This window comes from Tyto alba, unplaced genomic scaffold, assembly GCF_018691265.1.
Source record: "Tyto alba isolate M040663 unplaced genomic scaffold, T.alba_DEE_v4.0 Super-Scaffold_13, whole genome shotgun sequence".
Lineage (NCBI taxonomy): Eukaryota > Metazoa > Chordata > Aves > Strigiformes > Tytonidae > Tyto > Tyto alba.
Genome location: NW_024881275.1, coordinates 4,527,102 through 4,548,735, shown reverse-complemented (window position 1 = coordinate 4,548,735; position 21,634 = coordinate 4,527,102). Strand labels below are relative to the sequence as shown.

The window sequence follows — 21,634 nt, the reverse complement described above, 5'->3', positions numbered from 1 at the left end:
AGTGATGAACGTGTTGTGTTTGTATATTGTGTGGTCGCAAATATTTTAAAAAACTTTATTTAAAATTAAGTAGTGCTGTGCTATTTTAAATTCTTCTATCTCTACAGGATGGTGCTGCACAGAGCTTTAGACTTTACCCGTCATCTTAATACCCAGATTAAAATAGGTCAAGATCAAAAAGAGAAGCTTTTTCTTCAGCTCAACTTCCTGAAAGCCCTAGAAATGGGAATTTAAAAGAATTCAAAGATTTTAATTAGAAGTCCAAGCAAAGAGATGTGTTTAAGCAGTATGAGCTGTTTATTTTATTAGAAAATTGGGAAAGACATGTACATAAATTACATCAAATGTTAAGCTGTATTGGTGGAAAAAGTGTTCTGAATAACTAGCATGACGTCATGAAAAATGGTTGGGGGCTGTCACTCACTACCACACACACACACACAGAGCTAATATCACAGCTCAGGTTTATAACCTTTGTTTCATGCAATTTCAACAAAGATTTTGTCTGCAAGGGATCTACATGATTTCTAAAAAGCTAAACTCTATACTTATAAAATTAATGTAAAATAACAATAAAAATACATTTGATTTTTTTATTTGACACTGTTTTAAAGGTTTTTTTCATTTAATTTTGTCTTTTGTTTAATATAGAACTATAATGTTATTGCCAAGCATAAGAAACACAAGGATAAAGCAAGAAGTTTTGAAAAAACAGTAATTTCATAGAGTCTGATGAAAATAGATAGCTCTCTAAGAAACCTTAAGGAACGAGATATACATAACCACATTGCATAGAAATAAACCAGATTTTAATCTGAAGATAATTTATAAATATTATAAAATAGGAAACCCTATGCTTTAGGTACTGATCACAGCTTTTCTCTCTTGACTTCCATTTCAAAATTATGGCTGGCTGTAAATCAGTCTGGTTTTGAAGTTTGCATATGTTTAGGATGAAACAGTGTTATTAACTTATTTATCCACCTGGGCCCATGGTGCTGAAAGTAAGCAATCCAGAAAGTAAGCGATGCAACAGAAGAGCTGCATTTCCTGTACATGGTGCAATAGGTACGTAATGAAAGGGCCCAAGTAAAAGTTACTGTTAAATACCATCTAAAATAAATAAATAAATAAATAAGTCAGTAAACAATCAAATAAATTAATATTTTGGTGAAGTGGTTGTGCATGCATCTTGAGAGTATTTTGAATCTTTTTCATCTTCCACTTGCTCCTCCTCCTTGAAGTACTCCGTCCACTGCATTGGTTAGTGCACAAGTTAATGCATATCCTGGAGGTGCACTTAAATTAGCAGTCTGTGAGCACTCTCCAGGTTCTCCCCGCACAGCTCTAGCTTCAGGATTCAAGAATTTGTACTCCAGAATGAAGAAGCACACACCTTGCAAAATTGCATGCACTAAAAACAGTGCATTTGCTAAACACGCCTTATTACACTTGCTCAGATGCTGGAGATGATTGATGAATCCTTGATGAAAAATTAGAAATAAACTGAGGGTCAGATTTTTACTTATTTTACATTCTGGTGGTACCTCCTCTCAAGGATTCTTTTGTTATGCCACGTGCTGCCAAAAAGCAAAACTCTACTTGCCCCCAAAGCAGCGTAAACTGCACATCTCACTGTACAGTTTATCAACAATTACTGCCTTCAGAATATTCCAAGATGCAGATAAAGACCAAGTTTTCTTTTTGTTGATAACATATTTTGTTTCCAAACCATTCAGAACTGCAGATGTGTTTCCCAGTATTCAGTAATCCCTCTTAAGTGCTTTTATGGAATTCAGCTAAGATACCTCATCTGCAAAACAAACACAATAAAATAAAACAAAGTTAGCATTAACTCCTTATTACAAGATAAATACCATAAAGTAAACTGCTCCTCCCCACAGAAGTCAAACAAAATGATCTGTGACTAAGGTGTTATCTTTCTGCACTCACTTTCCACTTCAGATATTAAGAGAAGCGAAGAAAAAAAGAATTGGTTTAAGATGTAAAAAACATTTTCTGGTGGTGGTGATAATCACATTAACATTTTCATAGGTAGTCATTCATATAGATACTTAACAAAAAAGGTATACAAGAGAGGGTGGAAGTAAACTACACTTTCATACATGGTTTTTTTTTACAAAAAAAAAAAAAAAAAAAAAAACCAAAAAAAAAAACCCAAGAGAATTCAGAATTCCAAACTTTTATCCTGGTGTCATCCATTACATTCTCCAGTTAATTTTTTATTCAGAAATTAATTTAATTCAAATATACTTCAGCAATGGGAAATGTCCCCATGAAATGATACAGTAGCTTTTACAGAACTAATCTCCTCTTTCACAGCGTTGGTGGAATATCATGTAAGTTTCAACACAGATCAAGTACATCGATTTGAGGTTTATTATCTCCTTTTTAGCAGGAGGTAGCCAATGACCAGGAGTTCAAGCAGCAGATCTTGCAGCCTTAGGGGGATGATTTCTATGGAGGATGCTCCACAGAGCAGGGATACCTCACTATTAGTGGAACCTTCTTAATGACATATCTGGTACTGCCTACTGAAGGTTCAAGGCGATAATTGCAGTTCCCTTCAAGTCCAGTTAAAACTGGGTTCTGCTGGGACCCTCACCAAAACTGCTCTGACTTCTTAAGTCTTTCTTGGCTGCTCAGCATTGTACCTCACACCTATCAATCCCACAGGAAAAGGAGGCAAGAGGAACATTCCTCTAATCCAGATAGTGAAAGTGAAATCAGTATCTGTTCTCCCGTGATCTTTCATTATTTCACACAGCATTGATAGTCCCATAATTTACTTTTTCTAATTTTCCATTAAGATCTGGGAGCAAACAGCTGCACTTCCCTACTAGCAGGATTTTGATGGAAAATGTTCTTCCTTCCCACCTTACACAGTTGCAACGCAGGTTTATCCCATCCCAAGCATCTGGTGATGTTTTGCTTTAGCAAGGACAGAAAATCAAATGCACGGTCCTCAAACTGGATGACTTTTCAGTAACTTTACACAGTTCCAGTGAAGAGTAGACAACAGGTAGATGGTGTAGGATTTGTCTTGTTACCAGCCAGTCGTTATCAGTTGGATGGCAGGATGTACTTCTTCTTTATAGACTGTCCCACTGCAAAGCATGCTGTCCTTGGTTCCCCTAGCACAGGAGCGTAGAAAGGCTGCACTGCTGCAAATGGTGAGAGGTGCCAGCTACCTACAAGGAACAGCACCGTTTTACACATCATGGTGCTTTTTTAAAAAGAAAGCCCCTGAATAGTGGCAAGCCATAGTTAAACATGTGACAGAGAACTATCTTTTACCTGTCACAGTAAAATTGGTGGTTAGTTTTAATACACTGTGCTTGCAAACATGTCTGTGGAAGGTCTATTTGAAAAGCTTCTCATTTTATACATGGCATAGCTGTGGATACTCATCAGCCCCATTTGCAACGGACTTGGTTTTTGGAAGGACTGATCTGTAGAACTGTTCTTGATTTATGCATGTTTCTGACACACCGTTTCCAATCTTTAAATTTTCACACTTTTAGTGAAAGAATTTAAAAAGAGAACTGAGCCAAAACTTTTAAGTTTATCTTGATGCCAGAAGTCACAAGCTTTGTGCGATTTCCATCTGAAACAATAAATCAATGAAGCTGATATCTGCAAATGTCAGTGAGTCCCACCTAATCTCCTTGCTCATTACAGAATATAAAGTCAGCTAAGGTCTGATAGGTTTAGATTTTAGTTCTATGATAAATTGACAGCAATTTTCTTTGGGTTTTCACTAACACCTGTATCCTGTAAAATAACAATTCTCATCCTTACACAATGTATACTTACTTGCTAACATCATTTAAAACAGGCTATTGAAAATAAGCATTTACTACCCAGCAGTTGTTAAAATGCCATTGCAGACTGTATTTAAATTTATACATTACATAAAGAGTAATTGTGTTCTTGTGAGACGACGATGATGATGATTGTGTTGAAAAGATTAAGCAGCAGATGTGTGAACGTAAATGCCTGCCACCTTAGTTTAAACATCAGATGAGCTAAATGGAAGTTTAAATATATTTTGGGGATCATTTTGTTAACTCAATATAAATAATTCTTTAAATTTTATTCTCCATTTGAAGATATGGTATAGTTAAATGTTCTTTACAGCGCTGACATTATAGTAATATTGAGATCATTACTTCAGAGGCAACTAATTGAGAAACACATTAGGTAAGATGTCTTAAAATGCCTAAGTAGGAGAACAGTTAAAATTTGGTGCTTCTCATCAAACCCTGAAGGTACTTATCATGTCTGTTCTCAACAGATTCTACAGCAGCACAGCCAAGGGTTCCTTTCACATCATTTAATACTTAAGGGAGGTTTATAAGAAAGATGGGGACAGGCTTTTTATTAGGTTCTGTAAAGATAGGACAAGGGGTAATTGTTTTAAATTAGAAGAAGGTAGATTTAGACTAGACATAAGAATATTTTTTTTTTATGATGAGAGTAGTGAAAGAGTGGAGCACGTTTCCCAGAGAGGTGGTAGATGCCCCATCCCTGGAAACATTCAAGGTCAGGCTGGACAGGTCTCTGAGCAACCTGATCTAGTGGAAAATGTCTCTGTTCATTGTACAGGGGGTTGGACTATGTGACCTTTAAAGCTCGCTTCCAAACCATTCTGTGATCTGTAGCCTGTTGGGATTTCTCACCTTCTACCATCTCATGAGATCATCAAGAAAACACCTGCTGGACTGAACATGACAGAAAACAATGATGGAGTCAGAGGTACCTCCCAACAGTTCTTCACTATGTTTCTTTTGATAATTCAGTGAGAGTACGGGAAACACATTCTTACATCACACCTTCACCTCCCTGAGCCTTATCTCTTCCTGCAGCCCCTCAGGATGTGACCTAAGCACTCAATGTCCCAGGGTGGGAAACCCCTTCAGTCCACAGCATCTGTATTCTGCATAAAATAACTGAGATTTGCTGGGCCAGGAACGGAGCAGCCATGGGTCAGGCAGTGGATGAGAAAAGGAAGTGCTCAAATAATGAAATGTCTGTCAGATGTGAGGTCACACCTCAGCTGCTGTGACTTCTTGTTATGAAACACCCAGACGTGAGGAGAGGAGAGGAGAGGAGGGAAGAGGCAGGTACCACAGGGCTTTCTCTGTAGGTGGTTTGGGAAGACAATTTGCATTGCTCAGCTCTGCCCATTCTTCTAGGCATGGCTGAAGTTCAAGTGTTGCATCCCAGGACCCAAAACCACTTTGAAGTTGTGGATTGATAGGATGGCTGCACTGCAGTACATGTTAGAGAAAGAGCTGGTACCTGTTGCTTCAATGAAAGAACATAAAGGAAATTGTAGAAAATGGCAGGAACAGGCTCTTGAACAGAGCATGTAGATCTTCATTGCCCTCTGTCCTTTGACACAAGCTTTCTTCAACAACTTGGCTGCCATGATATGGAGAAAAAGCAGTGTTTCCTTCCAGGCTGTGATGGATAGCCGTAGTTGGAAGGAGCTACACCAGCCATAATGTATTATAAAATTGTTTTTAATTTAGAAGAAAAGATCAAGGATTGTTTCCACTAACCTCAACCACTTTATTGGTTTTAAATCATATTAAGTTGCTGTTCTTGTATTTGGCATTTTCTTCTGGATGTTTATTCTGATTCGTCTTGGCCTCCTGCTAAATGTACATCAAGAGTCAAGAATCAGTCCGAAACTTAATTTCCCCTATAAAAAATAAAGAGATATAATTATATTTAAGAACACGGTATAGAAAAAAAAGTAGCTGTAATTTACTTCTATGGGCAGGTATAGAGCAAAACAATTTCTTTAAATAGACATATCATGTGCTGCTTGAATAGACCATGTGTATGTAGTGCTTTCATACAGCTTGAAAAAATGGCCAGCAAGTATGTAGATTACTGAAGCATGCAGTGTCTTACAGGGAAGTGTTTTGAACTTGATGCTGCAGAAGACAATGTGCCCCAATATGGAACGTGAAGACAGCCCCGGGGGGCTCAGTACCTTCCAAGCTGTGAGTCTGAGAGACAAAGTTTTATACATTTGATTAGCCTCATACTTATTTTCAGACTAATGCAAATAACATCTTCATATCACATAACTGTGAAGGCAAGTCAGAGGGAGGTAAATAAAGAAAAACTCCACTGAACTTAGACCAAGTCACAGCTGTAAGCACAAGAGTGTGCATGCATGTTTATATATACCAACATCATTAACTACTTCACTGAGCTTCTTCAAGGGGTGATGTTGGGCCTTGCAGTCCCCAGGTGATGTATTGATTCTTTAGAAGTTAATCAGTGAGTTGGATATATTCTACAAGCTTTATAATTCATTGTATTTTAGATTTGGTATTGTAAAATAGCATGACTTGGGCTGGTATTCAGAATACATTCAGAAAACTTGCAAATAAAGCAATTTGTCACTTTAGAGTAGCTTTATTAGTGACAGTGTCCATATTAATTAAACTGATTAAGAACACAAGCAGTCTCATAAGAGGAACAGGTCAGGACTAATTTTTTCTTATGAGGGTTCAGTAAATAGGTCACAGAGTTAATAACATCAATACTAATTGATGAATGTGCTCTATAAATCCAATGGAAGTGAGTGGTACTTATTTAAAAATTAGACTGGTTATAAATGATCTGAGATGGGTTTAGCTGCCTAATTTTAGGCAACTAAATTAATACACTGTCTCCTATCACTTTTAAGTAATACAATTAATATGGGAAAATTAACTAAAATTTCCTGTATCCTGATTGGTGAATCACATCCTTATCCTTCTGTAATGAATTCTGTAAATACCATCAGCCAAATTAAAAATTATAGCAAAGCACTTAGAAATTTTTCCTGTAACCACCCTTACAAAATGTGAAAGGGAAATGATGAAAGAAAGAGGAAGAGGAAGAGGAAGATGAAGAGGAAGAGGAAGAGGAAGAGGAAAAGAGGAAAGGGAAAAGAGGAAAAGGAAAAAGAAATGGAAAAGGAAAAGGAAAAGGAAAAGGAAAAGGAAAAGGAAAAGGAAAAGGAAAAGGAAAAGGAAAAGGAAAAGGAAAAGGAAAAGGAAAAGGAAAAGGAAAAGGAAAAGGAAAAGGAAAAGGAAAAGGAAAAGGAAAAGGAAAAGGAAAAGGAAAAGGAAAAGGAAAAGGAAAAGGAAAAGGAAAAGGAAAAGGAAAAGGAAAAGGAACAAACACATTTGTGAATCAGACATCCTGCCCCGCTCTGTTTTGAGCAGCACTGTTTACAGCTGCTATTAGCTCCTTCTTTTCTGACATGCTTAGTCAGTCAGGACAACCCCAATTCATTGCCTTCTACCTTTGCCTATGATTATCTCCTCAATAGTCAGCTATGAGAATAACATGGTCCAAAATGTGTATAATGACACTGCATTTTCAGTACATTTATGTCAAAGATAAACTTTGGCCAAGCACATCAGAACCTTTACCAATGAAAACAACTGCTTCAATCAAACTTTGGTTGTTTTTAGATGCCCTGGAAGCCTCTTTCATAATCCACAGTCTGGACATTTTGGATGATTATCTGAATCAAATCTTTTTACAATTTACCTATTGCTAGCAGTCTAGTTTGTGCCCAGCGCTAATAAGGACAACTCGATTTATCGTACCATTTTGTGACTTATGTTTCTAGTCAATGATGTCAGCAGCAGAGCCATTTTCAACAAAATCCTCTTTAAACCACTTCCAGTTTTGAAAAGTGATCACTGACTCGGTCTAGCAGATTCAGTAACATCATCCCATAAACAAAATACAAGATGAAAATCACTGTTTTATATATTTCCTTGTTAATATGAGATTTTATACTTGTTCTAGACCTACAACTGTATAATTGCAACTAATAAGCCAAGTTTTAAAATTCTTTGATGTTTTCTTGCTATGTAAATGCTACAGATGTGCATACAAGCAACAGCTAAATTAACATCTGGACTCTGGGAAATACATTTGTTTTGTTCTCTTGCCTTTTGAACATATCAGCTGACAGCTTTTAAAACAATTTAATGGGATGTTATCAAACAAAATAATATGCATAATTTACCACATTTTTTGTTTATTAACTATATTTTCCAGTGAATAACAAATGATGACACTGAACCTTGTCAATATGATGCATTTGAGTAAAGCTTTCATAAGTCACTCTAACATACTTGATAAGAGTGAGAAATTCCACTATTTACAAATTATTATTGCTCAGCCACCCTGGTGGCTGGCATACGGAGGAAACAAACAGTAAAAATATTTTGGTGATGAGAGAACTGTAAGCCATGCAAGTTCTTTCTATAATTATTCTTTTCTAAACTTTGTTCACATCACTACTCAATAATAAATGTTTATCACCCACTTCTTTATCTTTGTCACAGCTCACTGCACCGCCTCACTTTTAGACAATACAAGGAAAATGTAGAGTATTATATGTACAGAACAGCTCAACTTTCCCTCATTCCTGCATTTGGACTGTGATCCCTAAAACTGCTCCTTACTTACGTGTGTCTATATGTGGAAATATGTTGCAAATAACTCTTTAAGATATTTATTTGACTTTTTAATGTAATATCAATATACTATTTCAGTAAGTAATTTTTTTTTTTTTTTTGATGGATAATAAATTAATCAATTTTCAATAGAATAGCTGCTGGACATTTGATGCAGATCCTGGAAGACCGTGGCTCCGCGCTGCTGAAGTGTTTTAGCACCCTGGAAAACAAAGCTGTCCATCTCAGGCAAAGCGTGCCCAGGGCCAAGATGAGCAGGCACCTTCCCTGGGCGCTGCACAAAGCAGCACGATGCTGTGGACTGACAATCACTGGTGAAGCAAAGACAGGTAACGGGAGACGTGGAAATTAAGGCTGAGGCTAACGTGTCTCCCCCTGTGAGTTAGTATCTGATGTGCATGGCTGTGATGTTCACAGCTGCACCCCGAAACTGGATTTTGCACTCCACAGTCCTTTCCTGCACGTGCTGTCTCAAGTGGGGAGCAGACTCGAAGAGCTGCGAGAAGATTGCTTTGGCATGAATGTCGATATGCCTGTTTTCAGGAATTTGGCCTCAAATTTCATATACATTCCATACCATGCTATCTTTTCTTGAAATATGTTTCATTTTCAAAAAGTAATTTTGAGGTGTCTATTTTAAATCAGTTTGCAACATATTTCACTCCTCCCTTAATCTGCGGCCTGCTTTTTGATGGGTTTCCTGACTGCATCTCAATCTACTGTTGATTACTAACATCTACGAACTATCATTTGCTAACATTGTGCAAACACAGGATATCTGATTTCAGCACCCATAAATATAGCTGATAAAATCAAGCCTTCCTGCAGCTGAACTTGCTAAACAATTAAGTATATTTAGACAAACATTGCTGAAAATAAAACAACATATATCTGTAGGGTGAGCAGAAGTATTCTGGAAAATTCATCCATGCTGTAAAAGATATTAAAATATCCCAGCTCAGCAATAGGAAAGAAAGAATTCTCCAAAATGCTACTGCATTGGAACTGCACACTCTGTACCAAATAACAAAAAGCTACACATGTCTATTAAAGTGAAAGAAAAATTAGGAAAGCAGATATCATCATAGCCACTCGTTGGAAACTCGCTGCCAGTTTACTTAACAACCTCTGCCTTGTTCAGCTGTTTTCTCTCCAACCTGCCAGTAATCTTAAAGCACAAGATCTGTACTCTTGTTTAACCAAAATCTCAAATCCACTGGAGCCAAAAGACGCATTTTCCCAGATTAGATGTAAGAATACCTGAAAGAAAACCCTTCAAGGGTTGATGATCACGCTGGCCAACCTACTCCTCGCCATCTCTGAATGTTTAAAATGATCTCTGCATGAAGAGCTAGGAAATCCAAAACAACACTTGTGCTTGGAGGATTAATTTGCTTTTTATGCAGCCTAAACAAACTCCAGTAAGGGACCTTACTGAAGTGGTGGGTAGGACTTATTATTATCTCCAGTTAGATCACTGGCACGTTGCAATTTTCCTTACCTGCCTCTAAGTGGCAACAGGTATAGTGTTCTTCCCTGCAGTCCCCAAAAAAGACAGACTCCTCTCTAACTGTAAAAATAAAATAAATCACTCAGAGTCTCTTCTGTCTGGATAAATTCTGGTCAATCAGCATAAAGGAGGGAAATTTCCCAATAGTATTATCAGGTTGCTCTTAACAGCAAGTCGGACTGGACCATCAGAAGTGGATGATTAGTGAATCTACTTGTTTGTGAAACTTACACTATTGTATGAATTTTTTACATGCTAATACAAGAGTGACCAACACTCTCTAAAGGGGCTTGATCCAATTCCTATCTCCTTGTGTTGTGGGAAAGACAGAGACCTCTGCTTTGACCAGGTATTTATTTTTGCTTTGTTTTTAAGAGTTTTCTCTGACATTTTTGTAAACAGCATCGTAGGAATATTTTGAAAAGGCAGAACAGTGATGGTCTACAAAGTCTGACCTAAGAAAGGAGAAAGATATCAGAATGGGGAGTTTCAGTACCATTGTTTGGATGGAAATTTGACACTAATACCAAAGCTGGAATCCTGAAAAATATTATTTTTCTAATACCAAAGATGCCACACAGTTAAGTTAGCCTAAGAATAGCATTTATCCTGTCTGTCAGATAAATCGTCCCATCTTCCACTCCTTTCTCTGCTGAAAATGCAAATCATTGTCACTTAGGTTCCATTATCACAAGGCTCGTCCTGACCTCATAGACTGAGTAAATACTAACCCAGACAGCAATAAGAAAAACTATATCCTGCACAGCCAAATTCACAGCTTCATTTATGTCTATACATAGACACACACCTGAACAGCAGGTATGTAAGCAATCCTCTCTCACCCTAAAGTATGATAATCAAAATCAGTCAATAGGAGACAAAAAGCTGTGTGTCTCTTCTAGCTGAGGAGCAGGTACCTGCAGAAGCAGCTGTTCAACAAGCAACTGTTATTTTGTTTTGTGCAGACATGACAAATTATAATGTTGAGAATGGGACAGGAAATGAGAAAACAAAACAAAACAAAATCACAGAAATAATTTAATTATTATTCTTACCCTTTAAAAAAAAAAAAAAATGTATTTTGCTGTTATTCTGAAAACCAGTAAGAAGTTACTCCATGCACTCCAAAGGTTGTTTTCTGCATCATTTCTGGAGCTGCCATACCCTGATCCTAATTTTTTGATGCACAGAGATGGGCTAGTCTCAGCTAAGGTTTACTTATTGTGTCAGGACTTCATTTCTATTTTTAGTGAATAAACTGATGGATTCAAGTAACACAATATCAAATCGAAAGTTTCTTTATCCTGTGATCAGAATATATGTAACATATTAGCCTTCTACTTTAGACACTAACTTATACACTAATGTCTCTGGAAGATACAATATATTTGGAGGACATCTGATGTACTGAATCAAAATCTTTTGCCATTTATACCTATGAATGCTGAGAAAGCTATGCTAGAATTTGGCCTACTGTTATTTAATAAAATATTAGAAGAAGATAGATATTGTTCTGCAGACTGCTGCTAGCTAAGAAACTCTTCCTTTATTGCATAGATTTGCTTGCACAAAATTAATTTGATTTAACTTTTCAAGGTTCTTTTCTAAATTTTAAAAATGCACAACCTTTGTCAAGGCAGTGGTAACATAATCAAGAATAACAGTAAGAAAAACAATGGCTTATAAAGAATTTAATTTTCATTTTATGTCTAAGTTCCACCACATACATATAATTTGCATCTCAATCATATCTGTCCAACATATCAATGCACAGCAAACACAAATGCTCTGAGAGAATGCATGGATTTATAAATATAAATAGGCAATTACATTACTAATCCACTGGATCATATAACATTCTTAATCAAATCATTTGGCTTGAGAATGAAGAATAGTAAAGAACCTCTAACACTTTCAAGAAAATATAAAAATTACAACATGATCTAATTTAATAGTCTTTGAAATGGGTATTCTTAACAATTCAGTCTTGACGCTGAATTGACGCTGCTTCACTTTGCTGTTTTACAAACTCCAGGAGGAACTGAAAAGTTTTATCTTTTCTGGTATGTTCACCATTCAGTACTATTTACAATCAATGGAGGAACCTAATGAAAGCATTGAAATAGCAGAAATATATTACCATGAACAACTATCATATGCTCCCATAAACTTTATGTTTTATCTTTTGAAAAGCTTCTGCTATTTAATAAGATTTAGCCTCTTACTTTTAATCTCGTATTGCAGGAGCAAGAAAAGACCCAGTCGTGCTTCAGCATGTTGCAGTGTTGTCATGGATACACAAGTGTGGTCCATCACTTCCACCAGTAAATAAACAAGATTCTCAAAGAGCGCTTGGCAGGATTTACTAGCTCTGTAGTGTTGTTAGCTGTACAGGGCTTTAAATAAGCAAATGGTTTGTAGTTTTAGAATAATATGCAGGGATGTGTAGGGGCACGCACATGTGATATATCTTCCTTTAGAAAAATCAAAGGGTAAATATTATGCTGTGTAACTTTCCTAATTTTTTAATTCAATCTATCTTTGCTTCTTGTTTTTCAGAAAACATTTGTAGAATATGTAAGGGATCATTCTCTAATGTGGCAGGCAACTTGGGGTAGTCACCTACTAACTGCTTAAACAAACGAGTTATGTCTATGCAAACAAGTACAGTAAAAGGTAGTTTGTTCATTTTTATGGGGAAATGTCATTTTAATGTGGCAGCACAGTGTGCAGTGGTATTCTCATCGTCTTTACTAAACAAAGTATTTTCTTAACCCAGAGACTACCAAGATGAAATTCAGTCTTAACAGCACATCTGTCAACAGCTGTAACAGGCTTGATTTAAGACTAATAAATCAGCATTTTCTGTTGATGAAGAGATGTAGATTAAATGCCCTAGGCTTGTGTTTCAAAAAGTAAAAGCACAAAGAATGCTATATTTAGCATAGTATATTAAGATTCCCAATAGAAAAAGTCTTATCTAGGAACTCCAATTTACTAGATAAATGAAAACAGAAATGTCAAATTAAATTGAATAAAAAATTCAGGTCTAAAAGCTCTAAAAACACAAACCTTTAATACTTTGAAAGAGAATTTACTGAAATACAGTATTTCTTTTATTTTTCATAGAGAGTTTAGAAAAGTAGGTGCATCTTTCTTTTCTTGGTCAAAACACCTAAACTGTATGATGATGAATTCAGGCACATATGCACTACATGTATGACTGGGATGTTCTACTGCGTTTAATTGTTGGCATATCTTTGCTGATTAGCTTGAGTAAACCTAATTTAAGGCTAGACAGAGCAAATAATTCATGATGAATAATTTATTTGATAAATGTAGCCATTTTTTCATCTCTTGTCATATCTGTGAGCAGATTGCAAGGTAGGTTTGGGGTTATTTTTTTTCGTATTCTATGACTTAATCACCAGTATTCAAAACCTGCAATGAACTCATCAGTTGTCTTTGGCTGGAGAAGCCATAAACTATGTACCCATTCTTTTATTTTCAGAACTAAGTCTATAGAGTATTGAGTGATCACTCTATCTACCTGCGGAGGTGGTTGATTTTATCAAGGGTTAGGGAATGACCCTTAATGATCTGGGCCAAAGCACCTTACCTTCAAGTACACATATGTTCCTGATGAGATCAGGATTGTCCAACATCTCCATCAAGAAAGGTCACCAAGATTTTCTAACAGACTTCTTTCCAGGATATGAAATTTGCTTTCCACAAATATCTTGCCATTGCCACTCAACTCCTACAATATTTACCAAAAGCGAACAGAGGGAGGACACAAGTCCAGTGAAAGCAGATTAATGTGATGAAGGGATGTTTGTGATTTTGTGTGTTTACTTTTATCACTTGCCCCTTGCTACTTAAGAGGTGACGTCATCAAGCCCTCTGTGTTTCTTGTAACAGCCCTGTGAGCTATCTGAGGCAAGAACATCTCTCCTCTGCTCAGAAATCACACAGCATATGGGATGCTCAAGGAAATAAATAATAAATTATAATAATTAGTGCAATATTTTTTCCCATTAGTAATTCTTGAATGTGACAGAAGTCACATTGCCGTTACATATGTAAGGATTACTAATGCAAGTAAAAGTTACAGGATGCTACCCAGCTGCTGTAAGCATGTGTGGGGCTGAAAAATACAAATATCTTGAGTTGCTAATCTACATGATTAAACACTTGAAGCCCCATTTTAAATAAAATAAAATAAAAAAAGTTGGTGAAGGCGGCCACAATGTGCTTGCAGAAAAACAGCAAATATTGAATTACTAATTTATTCACAAATTAAAGCTGAAATCATGACTTTTTTTTTTTTTTTAAAAAAAAAGGGAAGGAAATTAATGGGACAAAAAAGACCACTGTGGCTTCTAAGAGAGAAGAAAGCATACAGATATCCCTCAGAAATTAACCTTCTTTTTAGGTTATCGCTTTGAAGGCCTAAATACAGGTAAGATTTCCATCCTTTGCAAAATAGCACTGCTGTCAGGGAGTAGACACCATTTCTCCTTCCTCAGGCAGCAAGTACGGTCTGCAAAGCTGCTCTTTAAACTACGCATCCAGTGGCGACAGAGTTAATTTAAATTTGATAACAAATGGCTCTGCTTTTGAAATGAATGTAGCCTGGCAACTTCAACTGAGAACCCTTCATAGGGCCTCAATTATGTATGCAGCTTCTTTGAGAAATAGTTTCACACATCTGACCCAAGGCCTGCGATGCTGTTGCCATGAAATAAAACTGTACATCAGCAATGGTTCATTTCTGTACAACCTCCACATTTCTGACTTCCCCCCACCCTGGGTGCACAGGTAAAAAACATAAAAAATTGCTTATTCTGGACTGGTTCTTGCATTTCTTGCATCATCTCATCCACCACCATCTGAATACAAATTTAGCACGTACGATCTTTGTTCCAGCATTTAACCTGCATGCTCATTTTTTTTTTTTTTTTTTTTTTTTTAAGGAATTTTCAACCACTCTACTGGGCTGACTTCATCAAAGCCGCTGTGTGAAACCAGAGAGACAGACAATGGGTTAAACACCCACACCATTTCATTTTTTTATTTCCTCCCCCCCCGCCCCCCCAAAATGGCTGCTTTGTCTGTGTGCATACAGCAATAGCAAATGTCCTTCTGTTATTGTACAACCAATTTGATGTGTCAAGTATTCATATGCTAATGGTGGTACAGTTTCTCACTTTTTCGCAGATAAATTGTAAAGATTGTTACAGACAGTGAAACACAAGAATAAACAGCTTTTATTTCAGATGTGATAAATTACTTTCCATTCAGATAACATGCAACACATGCTACTGACCATTATTGTTTCTATTCATTGCAAGTGTGCCTTCTGCTTTTTCTTTCCAAGAACGGTTAGAAAATATTTAGCAGATATATCCAGAGTTCATGCAAATAATTTAATTTCCTGAATTTGTTTCGCACTTTCATTATGTGAAGTTAATTTTTGCTCAGTTTGTACCAGCAGTGAAAGTTTTGCAATGGGCACAGATATCATCCTCCTCTATGAAACGTTCATAATTTTCTAAACCTTACAATAGGTGGGATTTGTAGACTGGGATTTTTCCTCTTACAAGTTAAAAAAATATACTATTGTATGCATGTCCAGAATACATTACTTAAGAATGCCATTGGCAAAGGTTTCCCTAAATATAGTATAAAGCTGGAGCAGAAGAAAACAATAACCAATGTCTTTTTGTTCTGTTGCAAGATCAACATTTGTTCACAACCCAAAAGGTAAGGAGTTAAATATGATCATTTAAGTTTTGCACCTGAAGTAAAATAGGACTGTTTTCAGAGCCCATATTTTATAAATATGGAACAAGTGTCTGGCACAGATAAAATAAACTTGCTTATTAAGCAAAGATTTTTCTTTTACAGACATAAAAATGGGTTTGCATTTTTACTGATAGAAAATGTGTGGGTTTATGTAACATAGTCAAGGATTAAATCTTTGTCCTCAATTTGGACATGAAAACACATTTAGATAATTATGTTGTTCCACAGTCAATTCATAAATATGAGGAATTTCTGAGTTAAACCCATGAGTCCAGACGGACACTGTTAATTTAATTAGCCACCGGCAGACATCTGTGTTGCTCTACTGAAGTCCATTTTAATGGCACTGCACCCTGCCCCAGCCCAGAGACAAGAGTGAGGTCAGATACAAATTATTGCTCTACCTGGGAGCTTTGTATGTTAGTGCTTTTCCTTCTCTTTGTCAAGGTAGAAGGTAAAACATCAATGCCAGCTAAATGCATGAAACACCAGGTCACTGCAGACATACAGTGAGAAATTAGGCAGTGCAAAAAGTAAGACCTGCACCATGGCATCAGCTCATCTATAGCATGCTGTCCTGTATATTTATGACATAAAATTTAACCAAATGAGTAACTCTACGCTGGGTGATTTCTTTGAATTACAAAGCAGTGTGAAATCAAACTGGTACGTAACATGTACAATCAACTGTTGGCTGGAGGTCAGGGCAGTAAAGCTTGATTTATAAAATACACGAGCTTGTTTATTTCAGATGTGCCTCATTAAGGTTGCACTGATCTTGGGGATCTGTTGCTTCATGAAGGAAGTCAGAGGTTAGGGGAGGAGTTGGTTGCTGTGGCACTTGAAGAGGGATGTTGCGTGTCACACTTGAAGCAAAAGCATTAAATCCCCAGTCATGAAAGCTGCAAAAGTTACAAGAGAAATGGGGATGAAAGCCTTTTCTGAGCAGCTGGCATGTGAGCCACCACTCCTCTACTTCATAATGAAGTGAGCATCATTCCTCACAGAACGTTGGCACCCAGTTAGTATCCTTGACAATAAAATTTGTTTCTGGAGAGATGCACTTACACTCATATTCAACTCTATAAAAGTGCAGACTCTCTGAATTAGCTTTCCTGCTCTATGTGTCTGCACTGTGAATTTATTAAAAGCTGGTGTCCTCCAGGTGTTTTCTAGAAGAGTTGGTTTTTGTGAATTCCTTTTACAAAGCAGTTGTACCAATGCACCAGGATGTCAAACTGAAAAACGAATTAACCTGACCACCCATAATCTCCTCTGAGAATTTCTACAGGTGTCTGAAACAGTGATGGTTGGAGCACAAAAGAAATGCCACAATGTCAGACCCCTGTTTTTTTCTGAGAGGAAGAAGGGGAAAACTGAAGAGAAATGGACATTTGCAATTTTGGTGTCCGACACATTCTGCAGTAAGGGCCATGGAGCTGATCTACGCTGCCCTCAGAGGGCTGATGACTCATAATTCATCCCCTGCACTTGCAGGCAAGTGTGTAGCTGCTTATTAAAGAGTCTGGTTCTGCAAACACTCCTGCACTTGCTTGACTTTAAGTATGCAAGTAATCCTATTGGGGTGAGCTGTCAGCAACCAATCCTGGAAGCAATGACATTGCCAACATCTCAAGACTAATATGAGAAAAAAAAGCAAAGTCCTGATGCCTTGAAGGATGGTGAAAACAAATTTTCACCATATTTTTTATCTAGTTTGCTCTCAGAAGATTTCGTTCACAATTTAACTTTTTTTTTTTTATATATATAGCTGTTTTTGCAGCAATCATGAGAGAAAAGACACAAAATCATGTAAAAAGAGAACAAAATGTGAAAATATTCAACACAAATATTGCTCCTTTGAAGAAAGAAAATACTTAGAATACCGAAGAGTCAAGGGCTTTTTCTTCAAGTGTGACACACAAAAATTACATTAAAATAACAAAATTTATACTAACCATGACAATTTGTACCTAAACTATGAGAAAAAGCATATTTTCTTTTTAATAAGATACTTTCTTCCAGACCTCAGCCAAAAAAAATAATGCTTGCAAAGGCAAATAAATGTGCATAGTAAGGGTTGATCAGTCCTTTAAATACAACTACTAAGAATATTCATTTGGAAATGCTAAAATCTACAGCACTGTGTTACAGATATGTGCAATGAGTTTCTATTTTTAGAATAGTTACAGAACGATCAGGAAAATATGCGAACTAAGTTCTTCTAAAATTGACAAAGAACTGGATGATACTTTAGTTCTAAAGATGCTGGAGGAAGTTTTGGGGTTCCTGCATCCCTGTTAGGAAGTGAGGAAAACTGCAGTAGGGAGAACAAGAATGTAGACCCTCTCCACACCCCAGAGAAGGTGCTCCGAGGAAGCAGAGGAGTCCAACTGTGATTTACTCCACTGTGATTTGATGCCCACTCTGCAGCTTTTGCAGTCACTTCTCCCCGCAGAGGCCTCGGTGTCATTTTTTCATCCATGCCCCTCTCTTGAAGCCACAGGAGAAGGGCACTCACATTCATAATTATTGTAATTTTAAAATGTTAATCTCGTCAGAGTTGCTTTCAGTATATGTTGAATTAAAGTTTACTGAGAAATGTTTAAGCTGATAGATAGTGGATGATAATCAGAGAAGAGGTGACAAGCAGGTCAAGGAGAAGATGTACACAAGGTTATAACTAGCATACTTTACATCTTTGCGAAATATTCATCTAAAGCCTGACTGCAGATGTTTTACAAGCAGCATTTTTTTTTTTTTAAGATTAAATGCCATAATCAATTAAGTTTTTCACAAATGACAGGAAGTGATGGACTCATATATCTCAGCAATCCCTTCTGCCCACCCCTGTGTGGATGCAGAGGGATCCATCTGCAATGGGTGCAATTGCTGAGACTCCATGGAAATGGCATATTTGGAGAACTGAGAGAAGCAGCACAAGAGGCTCAGATGCTGGTGTGGTCCTCTTACAGGGATTATGGGGGGCAGCACCACACCATGAAACAGCAGAGCATCTTATGTGACAAAAATGCATCCGGTCAATTCTCTCCTCATCTCATCCCAGTCTTGAGCAGAAGCTCTATCTCTTTAGGGCCTCAGATGAATAGGGAGAATTTCTGTGACCCAAAGTCTTATTTCTTTGCCCCATAGCAAAATCTACTTTCCTGGGCTGTGTCTCTTAATCGGGATTTGGCCCTTTAATTTTCAGGCACACCATGAAATTCAAAAACTATATTACTGTTGCGATTGCGGTTGTGTTTGCAATTGCAAGTACTATTATGATCACGATTACTATTATGATTATTACTATTGACCCATAAATTCCCAAAGCTTAAGGCTGCATGACTCATCAGATCACACCAGTCCAACCTCCCCAGCACCACAGGCCACTGCATTTCATCTTTTCTCTCCTGCACTGAGCTCAAGGACCTGGGCTGTTTGACTGAACTGTCACTTGTGAGTAGCTAAAGCACGTCTTCCAAAAGACACACAGTCTTCATGTGGGAGATGGAGATCCTGCAGCCTCCCTCAGTAATTTGTCTGATGATTGATCAGACTCCCTGGCAGAAAAAAAAAAAAAAAAAAAAAAAAAAAAAAAAAAAAAGTGTCTAATTTCTCATTTAAAGTTGTTTGGCTTCAGTTTCCATCCACTAGTTCATCCCATGCCTTTCTCTTCTGGATTAAAGAACCCTTTAGCACACAGTCTGATTTCCCCATGAAGGTACATACACGCTGTATTCAAGTCCCCTCTCAGACTGCCTTTTGATAAACTCAATAGATGGAATCTTTAAGCCTCTTACTGTAAAGCTTTATCTTCAATATAAAAATAATTTTGAGGGGTCTTATCTACTGCCTTTCTGACTTTGCAACTTCTTTAACAGGACCCCATAGCGGAACTAATTTAATTATGATTTTACCATTGCAGAGTGCAAAGACAAACCCTATACAGTGCTGTACCTGCATGGAGAGCACCACAATTTCCTTGCCACAGCAATGCTGGAGTTTAGTGTGACACTGAGATTTTTTTCTCAGTCACTACTGACTAGGACGCAGTCCCACATTTTGCAGGCACTGCTTGCTTTCTACACACAGCTTTCATACATCTGTATTAAAATGTCAGAACAGAGTCCACTTATTAAGTAAAGCAGACCATTTTATTTGATTGTCCTCATCAGTGTTTATTATGTCACCAGCAATTTTAGAGTTACAACCAAATCATTGATGAAAATGTTGACAAGCACTAGCAGTGCACGTCTTCCCTGCAGGTCGCATTAGAAAATCTTTATTTTCACATTCATATTTTTAGAACCACCCATCAGCCAGTTCTGAACCCACTTACCATTTATTTGTCTGGCCTTGGTGGGGGGAGAATTGCTCTTCTTTTTACATGGTAAAAAGTAGTAGTAGTAGTTTTATTCAGAAGTTAGGTCTGTTTGACAAAATTAATTTCACTTAATCACCTGTGAGCTGTCCTTTAATTCCCTATCAAGTGATTTGCAAAGCAGCTTTTTTTCTCACTGACTCAAGTTACTGGGGTAGGACCACTTGCCCTTTCTGAATATTGGCACAGCAACATTATCCCATTCTTCTGTCATTTCCCTGGTTATTTCAAGGTTTATTAAAAATTAACGTCAGTGAACGAGGGCTCTCTCCAGCCAAGTCTGTTAGCACTCTTGGATAAAAGTTATTCAGACCTACTGGCAGATGTTGTTTAATGTCTATTAATTGACTGGAAAGTACTTAATAACCTCATTAAAGGATATTCTTATGTAATCATTTCCAAATGGACAACAGAAAATTTTTTTTGCTGTTTCTGGGTTACCTGTCTACTAGATATTTGCTAATAGACTATCAATGTTTGTAGATCTGTTTTGTTCCAGTTTTTGTTTTGCTCTGTTTCATTTTTTTTAATTTATAGATCTATTTTTGTCTTTTTCAAATCCTTGTATCTGTTTCTTTATTTCAGTAAAGATATCATGAATCTCTTTTTGGTGCTTTAAACTTTTCAGTTACCTACACAAAAATTGTCTTTCATATTTATTGCAATCCATTTTCTTTGTTGCCACTCTGTAATATATTTGTTTTAATTTTTAAAAAATTTCTGTAAGCTGCATTCGCTTCTCCACTTAGTGGACAAAAAATGGCATTGCCAGTTTTTCTTGTGTAATCATGATTTTTGGCCGTGTTACAAATTCATCTTATAGAGCCCTTAATTTTCATTTACTCATTTAACTCTAAACATTCCCATCCAACGTATTCTTGCATTTTCTCTATCTGTGAGACTTCCAATTTGAAAGCATGACATATATGTTATATTACTACTTGAACCTTGTCTCCTTTTAGTCACACTGAATGCAATCAAGTAAAAATCACTGATTCTTGGGCAGCAACCAACTTGCAATGATTAAATCTCTCTTTTGTCCATCACACTGAGATCTAAAGTAGGGTGATTTATTACTAGACACTTTATCTTTGGAGACAGGGAATGAACACCTTTAATTTTTAACAGAACTGTCGATACACTGCAGAGGCATCTATTTTGTGTGGCCTACGGCAAGTCATAAGGAACTTACATATTTTTTGCAGTCCATTTTTCTGTTTTTCACTTTTACCTGTCAAGTTATAAATGGATTTTTAAACTGTTGATGAAACTTTTAATTTTATTAAGACCTAAGCATTAATAGTAATGCTTACAGTAAAAACTATACCTAGTGTTAAAAGTGCCATGCATAATAATTGTTTTCTGGAACTGGTCAGGAATGAGCCCTAATTGTTAGGTAACAAT

At 36.8% G+C, this 21,634-nt stretch overlaps 1 long non-coding RNA gene across 5 annotated transcripts in view; it reads right to left on the bottom strand.

Annotated features, from left to right (window-relative positions):
- Nucleotides 1-280: 280 nt before the first annotated feature.
- The window catches only part of LOC116962030, a 127,215-nt gene continuing 105,861 nt past the window's right edge, over nucleotides 281-21,634 (bottom strand). For 4 of the 5 annotated variants that reach the window (XR_006164874.1, XR_006164875.1, XR_004407324.2 and 1 more), the window contains 2 exons: nucleotides 5,589-5,731; nucleotides 281-1,813 (listed from right to left, as the gene is read on the bottom strand). This is a non-coding gene — a long non-coding RNA (uncharacterized LOC116962030). Of the gene's footprint in view, nucleotides 1,814-5,588; nucleotides 5,732-10,029; nucleotides 10,099-21,634 lie in introns of all 5 variants that reach the window. The other variant, XR_004407325.2, reaches the window with a different exon arrangement.